Consider the following 19,930-nt stretch of genomic DNA (forward strand, 5'->3'; position numbering starts at 1 on the left):
CGAATATGCTACTTACCAGTATGCATCTGTTCTTGGCATGTAGGGCTGCTGACATTCATATCTGTGCATAGATCGCCGCCTAGTGTTGGGTCCGGATGATCGCACATTGTTGTCCTGGAAGAGTCTTCGAAGTATCACGAGATAGGTGGCTACTCCCCTTGACTACAGTGCGCATGGACATCCTCAGATTGTTTTTCGCCATTGTGGCAGAGATGGAGTGTAATACAGTGAATGATGTCCATGCTACATAGTAATTCTGAATGCTACAGGCGCCGGGGAGGAGGGTGGGCGATATGAATGTCAGCAGCCCTACATGCCAAGAACAGATGCATACTGGTAAGTAGCATATTCGGTTCGAGGCATGTGGGCTGCTGAATTCATATCTGTGCATAGATTATATACCAGTCCCTCCTGTTAGAGGCGGCTGCCTGTGCCAGCTGCAGCAGTCTGAAAAAGTTGAGAACAGCCTGTCCTACAGCTGCCTGCTGTCTTGAATGTACATCTACGCAGAGTAGTGTTTTGTAAATGTATGTATAGTGGACCATGTGGCTGCTCTACATATCTCTTCTAGAGGAGTATTCCCCAGGAAAGCCATGGATGCTCCTAACTTACGTGTGGAGTGTGCTCTTGGAGGAATGGTTAGTGTGAGTTTAGCCTTTGCATAGCAAATCTGTATACACTTAACAATCCATCTGGCTATTCCTGCTTTGGAAATGGGGTTGCCTCTGTGCTGTGGAGAAAAAGGCAACAAACAGTTGTTTTGTCTTCCTGAAATCCTGTGTTCTGTCTATATAGAACATGAGAGCCCTCTTGACATCTAATGTGTGTACAGATCTCTCTGCGACATTTTCCGGATTAGGATAGAAAACAGGCAGTTCTATGGTTTGGTTCATGTGGAACTGCGAAATCACCTTAGGCATGAATGTAGGGTTGGTGCGTAGTACAACTATTTGCGTGGACCTGTATGAATGGCTCTTGAATGGTTAGTGCCTGGAGTTCACTAACTCTTCTCAGTGAGGTAATGGCTACTAGGAAAGCAACCTTCCAGGTCAGAAATTGAATCTCACAAGAGTGTAGAGGTTCAAAAGGTGGTCCCATCAGTCTGGTGAGGACCACATTCAGGTTCCAGACTGGTGAAGGTGGGTGTCTGGGAGGGATCACTCTTAAGTCCCTCCAGAAATGCTTTAATGGCAGGCACACTGTATAGTGAGAGGTGCTGCCTGCTCTGAAGATAAGCTGCTATTGCGGATAAATGTATACAAATTGAACTGTACGCTAGATTACATCTGTATAAATGCAACAAACAGATAATGTTTTGAATTGATGCATCCAGTGGGTTAATGTCATTGTTACAATGTATGGCACACCTTTTCCATTTAGCCGCATAGCATGCTCTGGTTGTGGGGCATCTTGCCTCCTTGATGATATTCATACATTCTGCGGCAAGTTGAGGTAGCCAAATTCTATGACTTCAGGAGCCAGATCGCCAGGTTGAGCTGTTGCAGATCTGGGTGCTGAATTTCGCCATGGCTCTGCGTTAAAAGTCTGGGTGTTAGCCGCAGTCGTTGATGCGGTACCACAGAAAGTTCTACTAGCGTGGTTTACCATGGCTGGCGTGCCCACGTCGGAGCAACCAGGATGAGTGTCAGAGTGTTGCTTCAGCTTGCGTGCCACCAGCGGTATTACAGGTGCTGGGGGAAAAGCGTACGCAAATTTGCCTGACCAGTTCATCCATATCGCATTGCCCTGTGACTGCGGATGTGGGAACCTGGCAGCGAAGCTTTGGCATTTTGCGTTTTCCCTTGTGGCGAATAGGTCTATCTGTGCCCCCCCAGAGGCCTCAGCACGGGCCTAGGAAGCCCCTCCAGTCCCTTGCGCCTTCAGCCTTTTCCTCTAGGCCCTGAAGCCTGATCTTCTTTCTGTCCTTCAGGGTCCTGCCAGAGAAGCCCTGACAAATCACACACTCCTCTGGGACGAGGGAAGAGGGAAGGCAGAGGATACAGACCTCATGGGGGTCTGACTTGGCCTTCTTCCTGGAGCACTCCGGGCATTTGTCAAATAATGCTGGCATATTTTACATAAAAAAAGTGCAAAAACCAAGAGGAAAAGCACCAAAGTACTTAGAACGCACGTAACTTTGAAAAAGCAGTGAAAAATCACCAAAAACCCTTGAAAAGGGAGAGCTCAATGCTCCAGGGTCCTGCTTGCAGGAGCCGGAAAAAAGAACTGAAAGTAAAAGGGACCTGCAGGGCATTCTGGGATACTGTGAAGTTCTCTTAAAGGCACAGTATCCTGTTTGAGCTACATAATGGCAGCCTATGGTCTGTCCAGGTCTTCCTCTCTATCATTCCAGAGGGGTTTTGCTGCTGAAGCAAGGGAAATCTGGACAGGCTTTGCAGTTTGTGGAATTTCTAGTTGAAGTACTGAACAGTGTAGCCGGTTATATAGGCTGCATTATCCGTGCTTAAATTCTCTTAAGTGTCTGTGCAGTTTGTAGGAAGGTGGATACCTGACTATGGTTGCCCCCAACTTTTTGCCTGGTGTTTTGCTGGTTTTCCGACTTAGTTGACCTGGGACCCTGCTATTCAGGGCCCCGGGCCTACTGCTCTCTCTGTGAAATGGATTCCCTGTACCTTAGGTACATAACGAATAGTTTCTTACCTGTCGGTGTAGTTTTGCAGCTTGATGATCTTTCTGGATTCACTATGCTGTGCATATTCCGCGGTCTTGTGGTTGGGTCCGGATTCGTAGTCTTTTCTCTCTTTTTTTTTTTTTTTTTTTGTGGACCAGGTGGGCGTCGGCGTCACCCTTCCTTGGGTGTATTTCCGGTGACGTCGGCATGCTTCCTGCGGAAGCTCCCATCCCATGGCGCCATCTTCGGATTCTTTTTTTCGCGTTTCCTTCGTTTCCGAAGTGATGGCAATGTTCTATGTAGGTGATTTTTCCTTAACCGCCTTGTATGTAAAATCCATTTTATCTCTTCATCTTCTTTTTTTTTTTTTTTTGACCACCCCTTTTTCTCTCCAGCCTCATCTTTCTGGCGGAGGTGGGTGGGTTCGCTAGTGAATCCAGAAAGATCAAGCTGCAAAACTACACCGACAGGTAAGAAACTATTCGTTTTGCAGCGTGAATCTTTCTGGATTCACTATGCTGTGCATAGATTTTGTAGCGGTTTCTCATTTCCGTGGCGGCTGGGTGGAAGATGAGTTCTGGTGTCTGAATATGTGCTGGAGCACCTTTTGTCCGACTTGCGCTTCCTTGTTCATCTGCACATCCACGCAGTAGTGTTTTGTGAACGTGTGCACTGAAGCCCATGTTGCCGCCAGGCATATGTCTTGTATGGGCGTGTTAGCCAGGAAGGCTATTGTGGCCCCCTTCTTCCTAGTGGAGTGTGCACGCACTCCCTCGTCTAGTTCCTGTCCTGCCCTGTTGTGGCAGAGCTGAATCGTCTGTGCTATCCATCGTGCAATAGTGTTCTTCGTTACTGCTTTGCCCATGTAACTGTTGGCGAATGACACAAAGAACTGCTTCGTTTTTCTGTGCTCCTTTGTCCTTTCAATGTAATGCATGACCGCCCTTCTGGCGTCTAAGGTGTGCAGAGCTCGCTCAGCGCTATTGGTTGGTTTTTGGAAAAAACTCGGTATCTGTATGGACTGGTTCATGTGGAACCTGGAGACCACCTTCGGCATGAAGTGTGGGTCTGTCCTCATCACAACCCTATCACTATGTATTTGTATGTAGGGTTCCTGTAGCGTCAGCGCTTGTAGTTCGCTTACCCTGCGTAATGACGTTATAGCAACTAGGAAGGCTGTTTTCATGGTTAGCATCTTTAAGGAGGCCCTGTGCAGTGGTTCAAAGGGCTCCTTCATGAGTTCCGTGAGAACTACGTTCAAGTTCCATGCTGGTGGTGGCACCCGCTTGGGCGGTGCGATCCTCTTCGCTCCTTCCAGGAACCTCTTGACAACCTGGGATGTGAAGAAGCTCCTGCCCATCTCACCCCTTGTGTAGGCTACTATAGCCGCTAAGTGAACCCTCAAGGAGGATGAACTGAGTTTTTTGTCCAGCAAGTGTGTCAGGTATCGCAGCACTGTGGAGTCTTTCTTCATTTTCTTGTGAAGTTGTTCACGTTTGCACCACATCGTGTATCTTTTCCATTTTGCGACATAGCACCGCCGTGTGCTCGGCCTCCGTGCCTCCCGAAGGACCCTGAGGGTGCTCTCTGGCAGTCTCAAATGTGCAAACTCTATGTCCTCAGGAGCCATGCTACTAGGCTCATGGTCTCTGGCTCTGGGTGCAGCACCTCTCCGTTCTGCTTGGAGAGCAGGTCCTTTCTTCTGCCGAATCTGTGGGGTGCACTCTGTGACATCTCCATGATCTGCGAGTACCATGTCTGCCTCGCCCACTGTGGCGCGACCAGTATCAGGGTCATCTTGCTCGCTCTGCACTTGCTCAGTACTCGGTGTATCAGTGGTATCGGGGGAAAAGCGTATGCAAATGTCCCGGACCAATCTATCCATAGGGCATTCCCAAGGGACCCCTTTTCGGGTAGTCTGGATGCGAAGTACTGGCATTTCGCATTCTGGCGTGTTGCAAACAGGTCCACTGATGGCGTTCCCCACCTGTTGAATAACCACCTCGTTTCCTGAGCATTGAGCTCCCACTCGTGGGATGCCGATGTCTGTCTGCTCAGCCAGTCTGCCTGAATGTTCTCCTTCCCTGGTAGGTGTATGGCTAGCAGGTCTATCTGTAGAGGGATGGCCCATCTCCATATCTCCTGTGCCAGTGTTGAAAGCGTCGTTGACTGTGTTCCACCCTGCTTGTTGATGTAGAACATCGCCGTGGTGTTGTCTGTCTGCAGTAACACCCTTTGCTTGTACAGTCTCGTCTGGAAGGCTTTCAGTGCAAGGAAGATTGTCTTCAATTCTAGGTAATTGATATGCTTTGTCGCATCTGCTGGCGTCCACAGTCCTCTCACTTTGAGCTCCTCCATGTGAGCGCCCCATCCCTTCAGGGATGCGTCTGTGGTGATGGTCACTGTCGGAGTTGGGGGTGTTAGAGGCTTTCCCCTTGTTAGGTTTTCCATGCTCCACCATGTCATCTCCCTTTGCACTGCGTGCGTCACCACCACAAGATCCTCCCAACTGCCTGACGCCTGTGACCACTGTTCCTGGAGCCATTCCTGCATGGGTCTCATGTGTAGCCGCACATTCGGCACCAGGTGGATGCATGATGCCATCATCCCCATGATCTTGCTCGCCGTCCTCGCTGTCCGAGCTTGCCCCTTCCGGTAGAGGCGAGTTTCCTTGACCAGCGCCCTTGCTCTCTTCTCGCTGGGGAACACCTTGGCCTGCACGGTGTTGATCACTGCCCCCAGGAAGGTCTTCACTTGCTCCGGTTCCATTGACGATTTTTCCCAATGGACGGAGAACCCCAGGTTTATGAGCGTGCTCGTCACTGTCTGTGCGTGGTGTTTGCACCTTTGGTACGAACTCGCCTTCACCAACCAGTCGTCTAGATAAGGGTATACGTGTATCCCCTGTCTTCGTAGGTGTGCAGCAACTGCTGCGAGGCACTTCGTGAATACCCTTGGTGCTGATTTGAGTCCGAAGGCCAGCGTTGTGAACTGGTAGTGGCCTCCCCAGATTGTGAACCTGAGCATATGCTTGTGCTTTTTGTTCATCGGTATGTGCAAGTAGGCGTCCTTGAGGTCTATCGTGACCATGAAGTCTCCGACCTGCAGTTGCGGTAGCACCTCCTGCAGGGAGGTCATTTTGAATTTCTGTGTTCTTATGAATTTGTTGAGGAACCTCAGGTCTAGGATGGGCCTCATCTTGTCGTCTACCTTTGGTACCAGGAAGTACGTCGAGTAGACTCCCTTGTTCCTTTCCTTGAATGGGACTCGCTCTATGGCCTGCTTTTGCAGAAGTTCCTTTACCTCTTCCTGAAGCCTCGCCAGCTGGTCTCCTGCTGGCGGTCTTCCCCTTGGTTTCCTGCTTGTTGGCCTTTTCTCCAATTCCAGGCAATACCCGAATTGGATGATGTTCAGGATCCATTTGTCTGATGTGATTTCTCTCCATTCCTGGAGGTAAAATTTCAATCTTCCTCCCACTGGTGTCATGTGGTCGTAGGTGTTTTGATTGTCCCGACCCCTTGGTACGTGGTGCCCCCCCGGGTCCTTTCTGTGGCTGGGCACCCAGAGTTCTGTGGAGTCACTTCGAGGAGGGCTGCTGCCCCCCTCTCCTATTCTGGCTACGTCCGTTTCTTCCTCGAAAGGACTGACCTCTTGGTTGGTACTGCCAGGACTGCTTCTGCTGACCTTGCTGTCCCTGTGAGTCTGCCTGGTGCGTTTGCTGGAAAACCTGGTGTGATGTACCTGGTTGGTTTCCACCTCTCCCGCCGGGCCTCCGTGACGGGGTGCCTCTTCTGTTGCCTCTGAACTGCAACGCCCCCATAGACCTTGCCGTCTCATTATCTTTCTTGAGCTGGCTGAGTTTCTCGTCCACAGTTGCCCCGGAGAGCGTGTCGCCGTTGAACGGTGTGTTGAGGATACTGTGTTGCACCTCGGGTTTGAACCCTGAAATCCTGAGCCAGGCGTGTCTCCTTTCCGTGACACCCATCATCATCAGCCTGCTGGCGGTGTCTGCCCCGTCCAGGGCCGTCTTAAGGCAAGAATTTGCCGCATTTTTCCCCTCTTCGACCAACATCTCGGCCTTCTGCCTGGCCTCCTGGGGTAGGTCCTTCACCAAGTGCCCCAGGCCGTCCATGATCTGATACATGTGCCTGTTTAGAAGAGCGTTGGAGTTAGCCATGCGCCAGTGGGTCGCAGCATTCCGTTCGATCCTTCTGCCCACCAGATCCATCCTCTTGCTCTCCTTATCCGGTGGTGGGCCCGAGGTAGTGGATACGTTGGCCCTCTTCCTAGCCGTGGCCGTGATAATGGAGTCTGCGGAGACCTCGCCTCGAATGTAGGCCGGGTCCTTTGTGGAGTGTTTGTATTTTTTCTCTGTTCTAGGGGTTACCGCCTTGCATGTTGCGGGCTCCTTGAATGCTTCTCGTCCTTGAGCCAAGACGCTCTCGAGCATTGGGAGGAACTGGCTCCTTGTCTGTGTTGGGAGCAAAGTCTCGAGCAGGAAGTCTGCTTTCTGCTTCTCCTCGTCGAGCTTTAACCTAAATGCCGCTGCGGCAGATTGTATCGCCGAATTGTATGCCCCGATGTCGTCAGGCGGCGAGGGCCTCGAGGGGTATGTGTCGACCGCCTCCTCCGGGCTCTCGGTGTCGATATCCAGGTAATCCTCCTCGATGGGGTCAGAGGTGGCCGACTCGGCGTCCAACCTACTGCCCTCCTCCTCGTCATAGCCGTAATCCTCGTAGGGATTCTCCTCATCTCCCTGGTCGTCGACCATCTCGGCGGCCAGGCCATGTCCGTCGCCGAGTTTTTCTTCCTCTTCGACCAGATCTAGCACCACGTGCTTGGTCTTGTGTGGAATTGTAAAGGCACTCATCTCAGCGTCGAAATCCTTCTTCCGCTGCAAGATGCTCGCCATCTCGGCCTCCAAACGCCGTCTTTTCTTTTCCCTTTCGGCCGCGTTCTCGGCCTCGGAACGCTCGGCCCCTCTCTTCGTCACCTGGCTCGGCAGCGAGACTCTCGGCGTCGAAGGTTTGGACGTCGAACTTGGCTTCGGGTCCTTGGGCGTCGTCAAAGCTTTCAGGTCTTTCTCCCTCGACGCCGATCGGTCCCTTTCGGAGACGATCTTCGGCGCCTTCTGCTGTTCAACAGCCCGGCCCCTTTCGGAGGCGATCTTCGGAGCCTTCTGCTGTTCTACAGCTCTCGGCGCCAGGGACTCCTTCTCTGAGGATCCGCTGGGCCTGTGTGTGGTCGCGGACTGCAGAAGTCGCTGCGTCGGCGCCTTCGGGGTCTGGCCCGCGTTCTTTCGAGACTCAGGGTCTCTCGTGCTCTTGTGGGACGTCGAGTCTCCTACCTTATCAGGCGTCTTCTTGGAATCGGTCTCTACGACCGTGTAGCTGTCGTGTTCGGCGGCAGCGTTGTCCTCCTCCTCTGAGGACATCCCCAGGTCGTACAGCGAAGGCGTCGGGGCTTTTCCTCCGAGGGTGGCGTGTGCTACCCTCTGGCTCTTCCTCACACGAAGGGTCTTCGCGGCGAAGACGGAGCAGGCGTTGCAGTCTTCGGTTCTGTGGTCCACCGGTAGGCAAAGGTTGCACACCGGGTGCTGATCTTTCTGCGCGTACTTGTGTCTGCAATTCGGGCAGAACTTGAACGGCGTGTTGTCCATCCTCTAGCGTTTCAGGCTTCCCTGCCCGCGTGGACGTCGATGATCGTCGAAGTTCTCGACGTTCTCTCCTCCTTCTCTTCTTCGCCAATGGTCTGCGAAGTCTTCCTTGGTCTTCTTTTAATTTCTTCTCGAACTTCTCGCTTTGCAGTACTTTCTCCAAAAATGTCTGGAGCCCAACGGGAACGATCCAGACCCGACCGCGGAAAAAAGAATCTGAAGATGGCGCCCAGGGATGGGAGCTTCCGCAGGAAGCATGCCGACGTCACCGGAAATACACCCAAGGAAGGGTGACGCCGACGCCCACCTGGGCCACAAAAAAAAAAAAAAAAAAAAAAGAGAAAAGACTACGAATCCGGACCCAACCACAAGACCGCGGAATATGCACAGCATAGTGAATCCAGAAAGATTCACGCTGCAAAACCAATTGGTACTGGGCCACCTTATCAGACCCTGTAACTCAGGGCATAGGTGTACCCAGGGCCTACCAGGGGCTGCAGCATGCATTATGCCACCCCTGGCTGGCCATCTAAATCTGACACAACTGGCTGCACGACAGCTGGGGCAAGGTGGTGTAATCACCCTTTGCTTTAGATATAGTATACCTATATCTAACCCTAAAATGGACACACAGATTCCTGTCAGTCACTTCTATGGCAGGCCTTGACAATCCTAAAGGCAGAGTGCTTGGAATCGTGCGAGATGGTGCTCTGGCATGAGCTGAGCCCGTTTGCAGCTTGCAGAACCAAGTCCTAATAGCTGTTCCATGATAACGCATACCATATGCTCTTAAGTGCATTATAATCCTCGCGGTTATATGCTATCTTTGGTATCGCTTTATCAAAACATGTCGAGTAAGGTGTCATACGAATTGGAATACTAACCCCTCGCCAATTCTGGCGATGGGGTTAGCATTCCACCCTTCTAGAGGGACACGACATGTATGTAACTGCGAACCCCGGTTAAAGTTAACTCGAGCCTCAGCATCACAAAATGGATGCTGCCACCACAGACACAAGTCTGACCCCCTGCAGCTGGGAGTCCTTCCAGCGAGGGGAGCTTGGACAAAGGGTTTCCTGTCAGGGGCAGTGCTAGCACCATCCCAGACAGGGTTTTGTGTATCCTGGGTAGGCAGGGCTTTAGAGGAAGGTGACTGCAAGTGGCACCCCGGTGCTCACTATACATCTGCCGGCTAGAACCAGTTCCAGGGGCACACCAGCCCCTGAGCTGGGGAAAGTCCGGCATGGGAGAGGGGTGTAACCACCCCCCCTTCCTGGTCCCACCCATGGGCAGGACCTAGTCGCGTGCCAGCCCCTTTTCCTAGTATAAAGATAGGAGCGGGCCCCCTTCCAAATTAGATCTTTGAATCCTGAAACTACTTTCTACGAAAGGAACTCTCGACTTCTTCTCAAGATTTCTCCCTTGTGACTAAGGAGTAGTCCCCCTGCACCCGGAGGCACCATCTAAGAACACTGCGGTTTGCTGCACGTCCTTCCTCCGGAATCCGACCGACCAGCACGACGAGACCCGGCTTCCCTGGCACCTCTGACCTCTACCTACCTCTACAGCTAAGCTGAGAACCGTAGGTGAGACGAGACCGAGGGACCGGCCATCATCAGAACTGCTCGACTTCTATCCAGCACGACCGCCGAGGGATCCTCGAGCGAGTGCTTTCGGGTCCGAGAAGCCCCAACCCTGAGCAGCTCCAGCACCGAAGTTCAGCCCTCCAGCATCCACCAGATCTGCGTGGGGCCCTTCTGCTTTTTGCTGCTCACCGTGTTGTCTGGCTACTAGCCCGCTGGCTTGTGGCCTTCCCGACGACGACATCACCACTGCTAGTCTGGTTGCTCCAGACTGGCCCTTGCTCCCTTCCAAAAGAGGAGCACCCCGGACCCTCCTGGTCCACTCCAGACGCCATTTTGAGTCCACCGCGTGGGCTTGAATTTGCCAAGACTTGTTGCCCCAATCCTGGGTCCAGCGACGTCGACAGCAGCAACCATCGTGGGAAAGCTCGTGTGAGAAGTTGGCCTGATACAAAGTGCTCACTAGAATAGTGGACATTATATATCAGTCCAAACAACCCTTATTGATTGGTTGTAAGTCAACCTTTATAGACCAGCTATCCTAGTAGCATGGATACTAGCAGTCTTCGGGCTAAACTCTAGAGGGCGTGTTAAGCCAGCTGTTATACCATCACATATACCCCTTGAACACCAAGTGAAAGGACAACACACAAGTGTTATGAAAATAAACAGTGTATTTATTTAGATCACAACAGCCCTGTACTCTTTATGAGGACAGGGTAGTAAGCACACAACAAAACTCTAACGAAAATACTTTAAGTTGCACAATTTACACAAATGCCCGAGGGGCACGGAAAACCATATACTACAAAAGTGGAATGCGAAATTACTAGCAGGTAAGTACTGGACTAATAGGCTTTGGAATCGCTAGGATTACGTTACTGAACCTTTAGATTACTAGGAGGCCTAGGGGACTCGGGTGCAGAGTGTGCACTCTCACGCGGGATGCGGGACAAAGTCTATGGAGGCTAGTAAAAGCAAAGTTAGTGTTCTCGGGCGAACCCGACTAGGTAGGTCAAAAACGAAAGTGGATCTGGACCCTTGGATAGTGAGGCTATGCTGGGGCACCGAAATGCCGAAGTTACCTAGCCCAGGGGCTGCGGCTGCATAGGTCTGAAAAGACGTCGGAAACCTTAGTTGACGAACCAGGAGCCTGAAAGAAGAAGTTGCTGGCAGGCGACCAGTGAAGAAGTTCGAAGTGATCCAAGCCTGGATCGAAGATGGATGACACCTGAAAGCAGAGGGGACCACGTTCTTAATCACTAGCCAGTGATTGTGTGGGCACCAGGATGGCACCAGGCGAAGTCACCTCGACCAGGTGAATGGGCGACGCTGGTCTCTGCAGTCTCACGGACCAGGAGGCGATGTCGGCGACCAGGATGGAGGTGAGAGCTGTCCCACGATGGTTGATGCTGTCGACGTCGCTGGACCCAGGATTGGGGCAACAAGTCTTGGCAAATTCAAGCCCACACGGTGGAACTAACATGGCGTCTGGAGTGGACCAGGAGGGTCCGGGGTGCTCCTCTTTTGGAAGGGAGCAAGGGCCAGTCTGGAGCAACCAGACTAGCAGTGGTGATGTCGTCGGTCGTCGTCGGGAAGGCCACAAGCCAGCGGGCTAGTAGCCAGACAACGCAGTGAGCAGCAAAAAGCAGAAGAGCCCCACACAGATCTTGTGGATGCTGGGGGGCTGGTCTTCGATGCTGGAGCTGCTCAGGGTCGGGGCTTCTCGGACCCCAAAGCACTCACCAGAGGATCCCTCGGCGGTCGTGCTGGATAGAAGTCGTGCAGTTCTGATGATGGCCGGTCCCTCGATGTCTCGTTGCACCTACGGTTCTCAGCTTAGCTGTAGAGGTAGGTAGAGGTCAGAGGTGCCAGGGAAGCCGGGTCTCGTCGAGCTGGTCAGTCGGATTCCGGAGGAAGAACGTGCAGCAAACCGCAGAGTTCTTAGATGGTGCCTGCGGGTGCAGGGTGACTACTCCTTAGCAACAAGGGAGAAATCTTGAGAAGTCGAGAGTTACTTTCGTAGAAAGTAGTTTCTTGATTCAAAGATGATCTAATTTGGAAGGGTCCCCGCTCCTGCCTTTATCCTAAAGAAAGGGGTGGGTACGCGACTAGGTCCTGCCCTAGGGGTGGGACCAGGAAGGGGGGTGGTTACACCCCTCTCCCATGCCAGACTTCCCCCAGGCCAGGGGCTGGTGTGCCCCTGGAACTGGTTCTAGCCGGCAGATGGGTAGTGAGCACCGGGGTGCCACTTGCAGTCACCTTCCTGTAAAGCCCTGCCTACCCAGGATACACAAAACCCTGTCTGGGATGGTGCTAGCAACGCCCCTGACAGGAAACCCTTTGTCCAAGCTCCCCTCGCTGGAAGGACTCCCAGCTGCAGGGGGTCAGACTTGTGTCTGTGGTGGCAGCATCCATTTTGTGATGCTGAGGCTCGAGTTAACTTTAACCGGGGTTCACAGTTACATACATGTCGTGTCCCTCTAGAAGGGTGGAATGCTAACCCCGTCGCCAGAATTGGCGAGGGGTTAGTATTCCAATTTGTATGACACCTTACTCGACATGTTTTGATAAAGCGATACCAAAGTTAGCATTTAACCGCGAGGATTATAATGCACTTAAGAGTATATGGTATGCGTTATCATGGAACAGCTATTAGGACTTGGTTCCGCAAGCTGCAAACGGGCTCAGCTCATGCCAGAGCACCATCTCACACGATTCCAAGCACTTTGCCTTCAGGATTGTCAAGGCCTGCGATAGGAGTGACTGATCGGAATCTGTGTGTCCATTTTAGGGTTAGATATAGGCATACTATATCTACAGCAAAGGGTGATTACACCACCTTGCCCCAGCTGTCGTGCAGCCAGTTGTGTCAGATTTAGATGGCCAGCCAGGGGTGACATAATACATGCTTCAGCCCCTGGTAGGCCCTGGGTACACGTATGCCCTGAATTACAGGGTCTGATAAGGTGGCCCAGTACCAATTGGTAAATGCACCTAAGGTACACGTTGTAATTTAGTGAGAGAACAGCTAGGCTGTGGGTCTGATTAGCAGGCCCACAGCCAGAGAAAGTCGTAAACCAGTGAAACAAAAGCAAAAAATCTGGGTGATCATAGGATTGCAGACCCTACTCTCCTACAGCTCGCACCTCCATCCTGGTCGCCGACAACGCCTCCTGGTCCGTGAGACTGCAGAGCCCAGCGTCGCCCACTCACCTGGTCGAGGTGACTCCATCCGGTGCCATCCTGGTGCCCATCTAATCACTGGCTAGTGATTCAGAACTTGGTCCCCTCTGCTTACAGGTGTCTTCCATCTTCGATCCAGGCTTGGATCCACCGAACAATCTTCACTGGTCGCCTGCCAGCAACTTCTTCTTTCAGGCTCCATAGACTGCAACGAGGATTCCCGACGTCTTTCCAGACCTTTGCAACTTCCGCATTTCGGTGCCCCAGCATAGCCTCACTATCCAAGGGTCCAGATCCTTTTTCGTTTTCAGCCTAACTAGTCGGGTTCGCCCGAGAACACTAACTTTGTAAATTCTAGCCTCCATAGACTTTGTCCAGCATCCCGCGTGAGAGTGCACACTCTGCACCCGAGTCCCCTAGGCCTCCTGCTAGTAATCTGAAGGTTCAGTAGTCCAGTCCTAGCGATTCCAAAGCCTATTAGTCCAGTACTTACCTGCTAGTATTTTGCATTCCACTTTTGTAGTATATGGTTTTCCGTGCCCCTCGGGCACTTGTGTAAATTGTGCAACTTAAAGTATTTTCGTAAGAGTGTTGTTGTGTGCTTAGTACCCCGTCCTCATAAAGAGTACAGGGCTGTTATGAAATGAATATGCTACTTACCAGTATGCATCTGTTCTTGGCATGTAGGGCTGCTAACATTCATATCTTTGCATTAGATCGCCACCTAGTGTTGGGTCCGGATGATCGCACATTGTTGTCCTGGAAGAGTCTTCGAAGTATCCTGAGATGGGTGGCTCCTCCCCTGGACTACAGTGCGCATGGGCATCGGCTCCATCCCCAGATTGTTTTTAGCCATTGTGGCAGAGGATGGAGTGGCAAGTGTAAAGGATGTCCATGCTAATGATTGAATACAATAGTATATCTGCAGCTGCGACAGGCACCGGGGAGGAGGGTGGGCGATATGAATGTTAGCAGCCCTACATGCCAAGAACAGATGCATACTGGTAAGTAGCATATTCAGTTCGAGGCATGTGGGCTGCTAAATTCATATCTTTGCATAGAATACATAGCAGTCCCTCCATCAGCGGCGGTTGCCCGTGCCAGCTGCAGAAACCTGAAAAAGTGTCTTGAGAACAGCCTGCCCTACAGCCGCTTGCTGTTTGGAATGTACATCAACACAGTAGTGTTTTGTAAAGGTATGTGGTGTAACCCACGTGGCTGCTCTGCAAATATCCTCTAGAGGAATGTTTCCCAGGAAAGCCATGGATGCCCCCAACTTGCGTGTGGAGTGTGCCTTTGGGGGTATTGTTAAAGTGCGCTTGGCTTTATGATAACAGATTTGGATGCACTTAACAATCCATCTGGCTATTCCTGCTTTGGAAATTGGGTTGCCTTTGTGTTGTGGTGAGAAGGCAACAAAGAGTTGTTTTGTCTTCCTAAAGTGTTGTGTCCTGTCTATGTAGTACATCAATGCCCTCCGTACGTCCAAGGTATGGAGCATCCTTTCCGCCACTGTTTGTGGGTTCTGGAAGAATGCAGGCAAATCGATAGTTTGGTTGAGATGAAAATGTGACACCACCTTTGGAAGGAATTTGGGGTTAGTACGTAGTACCACCCTATTTGGATGAATCTGGATGAAAGGCTCTTGTATCGTGAGTGCTTGCAACTCACTTACGCGTCTTAGTGACGTAATGGCAATTAGGAAAGCAACTTTCCACGTTAGGAATTGCAGTTCGCACGAGTGCATTGGCTCAAACGGTGGTCCCATCAGCCTGGTGAGGACCACATTGAGGTTCCACACGGGAGCTGGCGGTGTTCTTGGGGGAATGACTCGTTTCAGTCCTTCAAGAAACGCTTTAATGGCAGGCACCCTGAAGACTGAGAGATGCTGCCTATTTTGAAGGTAAGCTGCGATGGCGGATAGATGTATCCGAATAGAAGTGTACGCTAGTTTGCACTTGTAAAGGTGTAACAGATAGCAAATGATGTTAGGGATAGATGCATCTAGCGGGTTTATGTCATTGTTTGCACAGTAAATGACAAAACGCTTCCATTTTGCGGCATAGCATGCTCTGGTTGACGGCTTCCTCGCCTCCTTGATGATGTTCATGCATTCAGGAGGTAGGTTCAGGTATCCAAACTCTAAGACTTCAGGAGCCAGATCGCTAGGTTGAGCTGTTGCGGATCTGGATGCTGAATTTCTCCATGGTTCTGCGTCAGAAGTCTGGGCGTGAGGCGCAGTCTTTGATGCGGGACCACTGAGAGCTCGAGGAACGTGGTGTACCATGCCTGGCGCGCCCACGTTGGAGCAACTAGGATGAGTGTCATGGAGTGTTGCCGTAGTTTCCTCGCCACCAGTGGTATCAGGGGTGTCGGGGGAAAAGCGTAAGCAAATTTGCCTGACCAGTTCATCCATATCGCATTGCCCTGCGATTGGGGGTGTGGGAACCTGGCGGCGAAGCTTTGGCATTTTGCGTTCTCCCTTGTGGCGAACAGGTCTATGTCTGGACGCCCCCACCTTTGGAAGTACGGCTGGAGTACCGATGGATGTATCTCCCACTCGTGCATTTGATGACTGTATCTGCTGAGCAGATCCGCCATCTGATTGTCCTTCCCCGGGAGGTGTTCTGCCATGAGGAAGATGTTCCTCTGAATGGCCCACTTCCACATGCTCTGAGCCAGGTGAGACAGCTGTGGTGAGTGGGTGCCCCCCTGTTTTTGGATGTAGTACATCGCGGTCATGTTGTCCGTCCGGACTAACACCACCTTGTTGCACAGATGTACAATGAAGGACTTGAGCTCCATGAAGATCGCCATCAGTTCTAGATAGTTGATGTGCATCTTCTGTTGCTGCGTCGTCCATAGTCCCTGCACTGTGTAAGTTAGCAGGTGTGCTCCCCATCCCTGGAGAGACGCGTCCGTTGTCAGGATAACCTGTGGCACTGGCTCCTGGAACAGTCGGCCCTTGCAAAGGTTGTGTGGAGTCCACCAATGCAGAGAGTTGTATGCCCGACTGGTAACCAACACTAGGTCTGTTAATTGTCCCTGAGCCTGTGTCCACTGATTTGCTAAGCACTCCTGGAGCGGGCGCATATGCAACCGTGCGTGAGGGACTATGAAGATGCAGGAGGCCATCATGCCTATCAACTGCATGAACACTCTTGCTGGAAGTGAGTGTCCCGGTCTGAACTTCTGGATTAAAGACTGTATGCCGTCTATCCTGACCTGGTTTGGTTGTGCCGAGGCCGTCAGGGTATTGATTGTCGCACCCAGAAACTGCCGGACGTGTGCCGGCTGAAGGTGTGACTTCGGGTAGTTCAACGAGAAACCCAGGTCGTGAAGGAGGTGAATGGTAGTCGACATGTCCGCGGCGCACTGCTGTTCCGATCTGGCTTGAACGAGCCAGTCGTCGAGGTAGGGGTAGACATGGATGTTCTGCCTCCTGAGGTGCGCTGCTACAGTCGCCAGACACTTGGTAAAGACCCTTGGGGCAGTTGTGACTCCGAAGGGTAGGACTTTGAACTGATAATGCGTGCCCTGGATAGTGAACCTGAGGTACTTCCTGTGGGACGGATGTAACGGAATGTGGAAATAAGCATCCTTGAGATCTAAGGTTGCTAAGAAGTCTCCTTTGTTTAACATAGGAAGAATCTGTTGCAGAGTAAGCATGTGGAAATGCTCTGACAGTATGTACAGATTGAGGGGACGGAGATCCAGAATTGGCCGTAGAGATCCATCCTTCTTTGGAATGAGGAAGTACAGGGAATAAACCCCTGTGCCTTCTTCCCCCACTGGCACGAGCTCGATTGCCCCTTTTTGCAGCATTACCAACACTTCTTGCTGCAATAAGTGCAAGTGCTCTGCGGACATAGGTCTTTGCCTTGGTGGAATGTTGGGTGGAGTGGACTTTAACTCTAGACAATAACCGTACTGGATAAGCTGTCGCACCCACCTGTCTGTGGTGATGTTGGTCCAGACGGGCAGGAACTGCTGTATTCTCCCCCCGACAGGTGTTAAGTGGTCGGGGGGCAGTGACAGAGAGTCACTGGTTGCTTGGGGCAGAGGAGCGTGAATTGTTGCCTCCTTTGCCACGTCCTTTGTTGCTGTTTCCCCTGTAGCCCCTCTTGTTTTGTTTGGGGTACGAGGACTGTGCTCCACCTCTAGGGAACTGCGACTGTTGACCCATCTGTCCTCTGGTGACTCCACGGGCACCTGAGCGACGAAAATTATTGCCCCGAAACTGCTGAGATTGCAGGGCCCCCATCGATTTAGCAGTTTCAGTGTCCTTTTTAATCTTTTCCAGGGTGGTGTCAACATCTGGACCAAACAGTCTATCCGGATTGACTGGTTGATTAAGTATGGTTGTTTGAATGTCAGGTTTGAACCCCGATATGCGGAGCCAAGCCTGTCTTCTGAGCATGACACTGGTGTTAATGGCCCTAGCGGCCGTGTCCGCGGCATCAAGTGCACACTTTATGGCCGCGTTGGAGATCAGTTCTTCTTGTATAATCATTTTGGTGCCCTCTTGAAACTGCGGAGGCAGGTGTTCCACAATCTGCTCTAGTGTGTCGTAATGTGATCTATCATAACGTGCCCGTAGTGCCTGTGTATTTGCAATACGCCAGAAATTGGCGGCCTGCGCAGCCACTCTTTTGCCTCCTGCCTCTAGCACTTTGGACTCCTTATCCGGGGGAGGAGCTTCACCCGTTGTTTGGGAGTTGGCCCTTTTGCGTGCGTTTGCTACCACCAGGGAGTCAAGCGGCAACTGTCCTCGAATGTATGCAGGGTCTGCAGGCGCTGGTCTGTACTTTTTTTCAATACGTGGGTTGACCACCCTCGCCCTGGTAGGCTCTTTAAAGATGTCCGCAGCATGCTTGAGGACCCCTTTGAGCATAGGCAGTGTCTTTACAGTTCTTTCCGAAACTGAAAAGGTGTCGAATAGAAAGTCTTCCTCAACTGGGTCAGCATGCATGTCCACATCATGATTAGCAGCTGCCCTCTCAATGAGTGCATGAAAACCTGCAGAATCCTCTGTAGGGGATGCACGTGTACTGAAAGTCTGTGGGTCTTGTCCCACATCTTGGGTGCCTTGGTCCCCAATGGCATCATATGAATCTGGCTGTGCATCAGGTTCATTGACTGTGAACGTGTATTGTTCGTCTTCACCATAGTCCCCACTGTCAGAGTGGTCTGGAGACGGTGTTGGGCTCCTTCCCTGAGGAGGTAGAATAGGTTCCATGAGGACAGGGGCGTCCTGTGGAAACTTCTTCTTCTTTAGAGGAATGACGTAGGATTCCACCGGCTGCGAAGTGATCTTTCTCTTGTAAAGGGTCAACTTCCCCGTGTCCGCATCTATAAAACACTCCGAATCCTCTTCGGGGTCGATCACTTGACCTGAAGATGTCCCCGCCGTAGAAAAATCCGACTTCTTTGGCGTCGATTTAGAGGAAAAAGCCTTTGGCACCACCTTTGGCGGTAGAAGGAAGAGGAGCTTGCTTGCCGGCTTGTCCGGGACATCTGCCGCCTTCTGCGTCGATGGCGTTGGCGTCGACGAGGAAAGAACCTTGTCCTTAATTCTTTGTAGCGAAGCAGCCACGAGAGATGCGTCGGTGACCGATGACTTTGGCACCGACGGGGTGGCCTTGCCCTCGGATGCGACGTTCCGGAGGTCTTTTAGAGGGATGGACGGCGCCGACCCCGAGTCCTTGGAGCGATGCGCAGATGTCCCCGTTGGAGCCGGTGCTGTGTCGGTTGCTTTAGCAGGCTTCGCCGGCGCCGGCGCGCTTGTCTTGTGCGTGCCACTTTTCTTAGAGGATCTCTCCTCTGGCGCCGATTTCGACCCTGTGGAATCGCCGAGTTTCTTCGACTTCTGCGGACCGGAGGTCGACGGAGTCGATGAGGCCGTCGTCTTACTCGTTTTCGCCGTTGCGACCGCCATCTTAGGGACGTTCGAGTCCTTCACTTTCGGTTTCGGTTTCGGGTCGGCCATTTTAGGTGTAGTCGAGACCGTTGCTTTCAGTTTCGGTTTCGAAACCCTAGGCGCAGCAAGTATGTCCGTGGCCGGGCCGACAGGCGGGGCCGTGGCTTGCGCTACAGGGTCTTGGGTAAGGCCGACAGGCGATCCCGCGACCCCCTCGTGATGTTCTTCAACTTCGGGGCATAGCTCGTCCTCTGAGCTATCTTCCTCGGCCCCATAAACCATGGCGTCGTCCCCTACCTCGTCGACGTATTCAAGGCCCTGACCCACGACTCCGTCGTCGTCACATTCCGGATCGGCCTCGACCTCCGTCTCAGGCGGGGAGATTTGAAGATGATGGCTCTGGTCCTCTTCTTCTTGGTCGCCGAAGATGTTATCTGGATCCGGGGCCGCTTGCTTGGCCACAAGGCGCACCGCGCGCCGAATCGTGAGAGTCTTCTTCGACCTGAACTTCGCACAGGCCCGGCAACTGCCTTCGTCATGGTCTGGCGAAAGGCACTTATTACATACCGGGTGTACGTCTATATGTGGGTATTTGGACCCACAGAGCGGACAGAGTTTAAACGGACTCCGCTCCATGTTGGGAACTTAGTGTCGAGTCGCGATGAGAAGGCCTCGATGTCCGAAGAGTTGTAAGAAACTCCGGTGATTCCGGCTCCGGGAGACGGAAGAAACTCGAGACCGTACGCAAACAATACCGACGTGAAGAACCCAAAGCCTTTTGGCCGTGAAAAATGATGTTTATTCGGTTCCGACGGAGAGACGTCGAGACCGCATCCGAACCCAATGGCGGAAAAAAACAATCTGGGGATGGAGCCGATGCCCATGCGCACTGTAGTCCAGGGGAGGAGCCACCCATCTCAGGATACTTCGAAGACTCTTCCAGGACAACAATG

General features: G+C 52.2%; 1 protein-coding gene across 2 annotated transcripts in view; it reads right to left on the minus strand.

The window, feature by feature from the left end:
• Positions 1-19,930, minus strand: part of CCT5 (chaperonin containing TCP1 subunit 5) — a 220,244-nt gene that overhangs the window by 42,643 nt on the left and 157,671 nt on the right. The gene's annotated exons all lie outside the window — the stretch shown is intronic.

The sequence above is a fragment of the Lissotriton vulgaris genome, chromosome 4_1 (genome assembly GCF_964263255.1).
Source record: "Lissotriton vulgaris chromosome 4_1, aLisVul1.2, whole genome shotgun sequence".
Lineage (NCBI taxonomy): Eukaryota > Metazoa > Chordata > Amphibia > Caudata > Salamandridae > Lissotriton > Lissotriton vulgaris.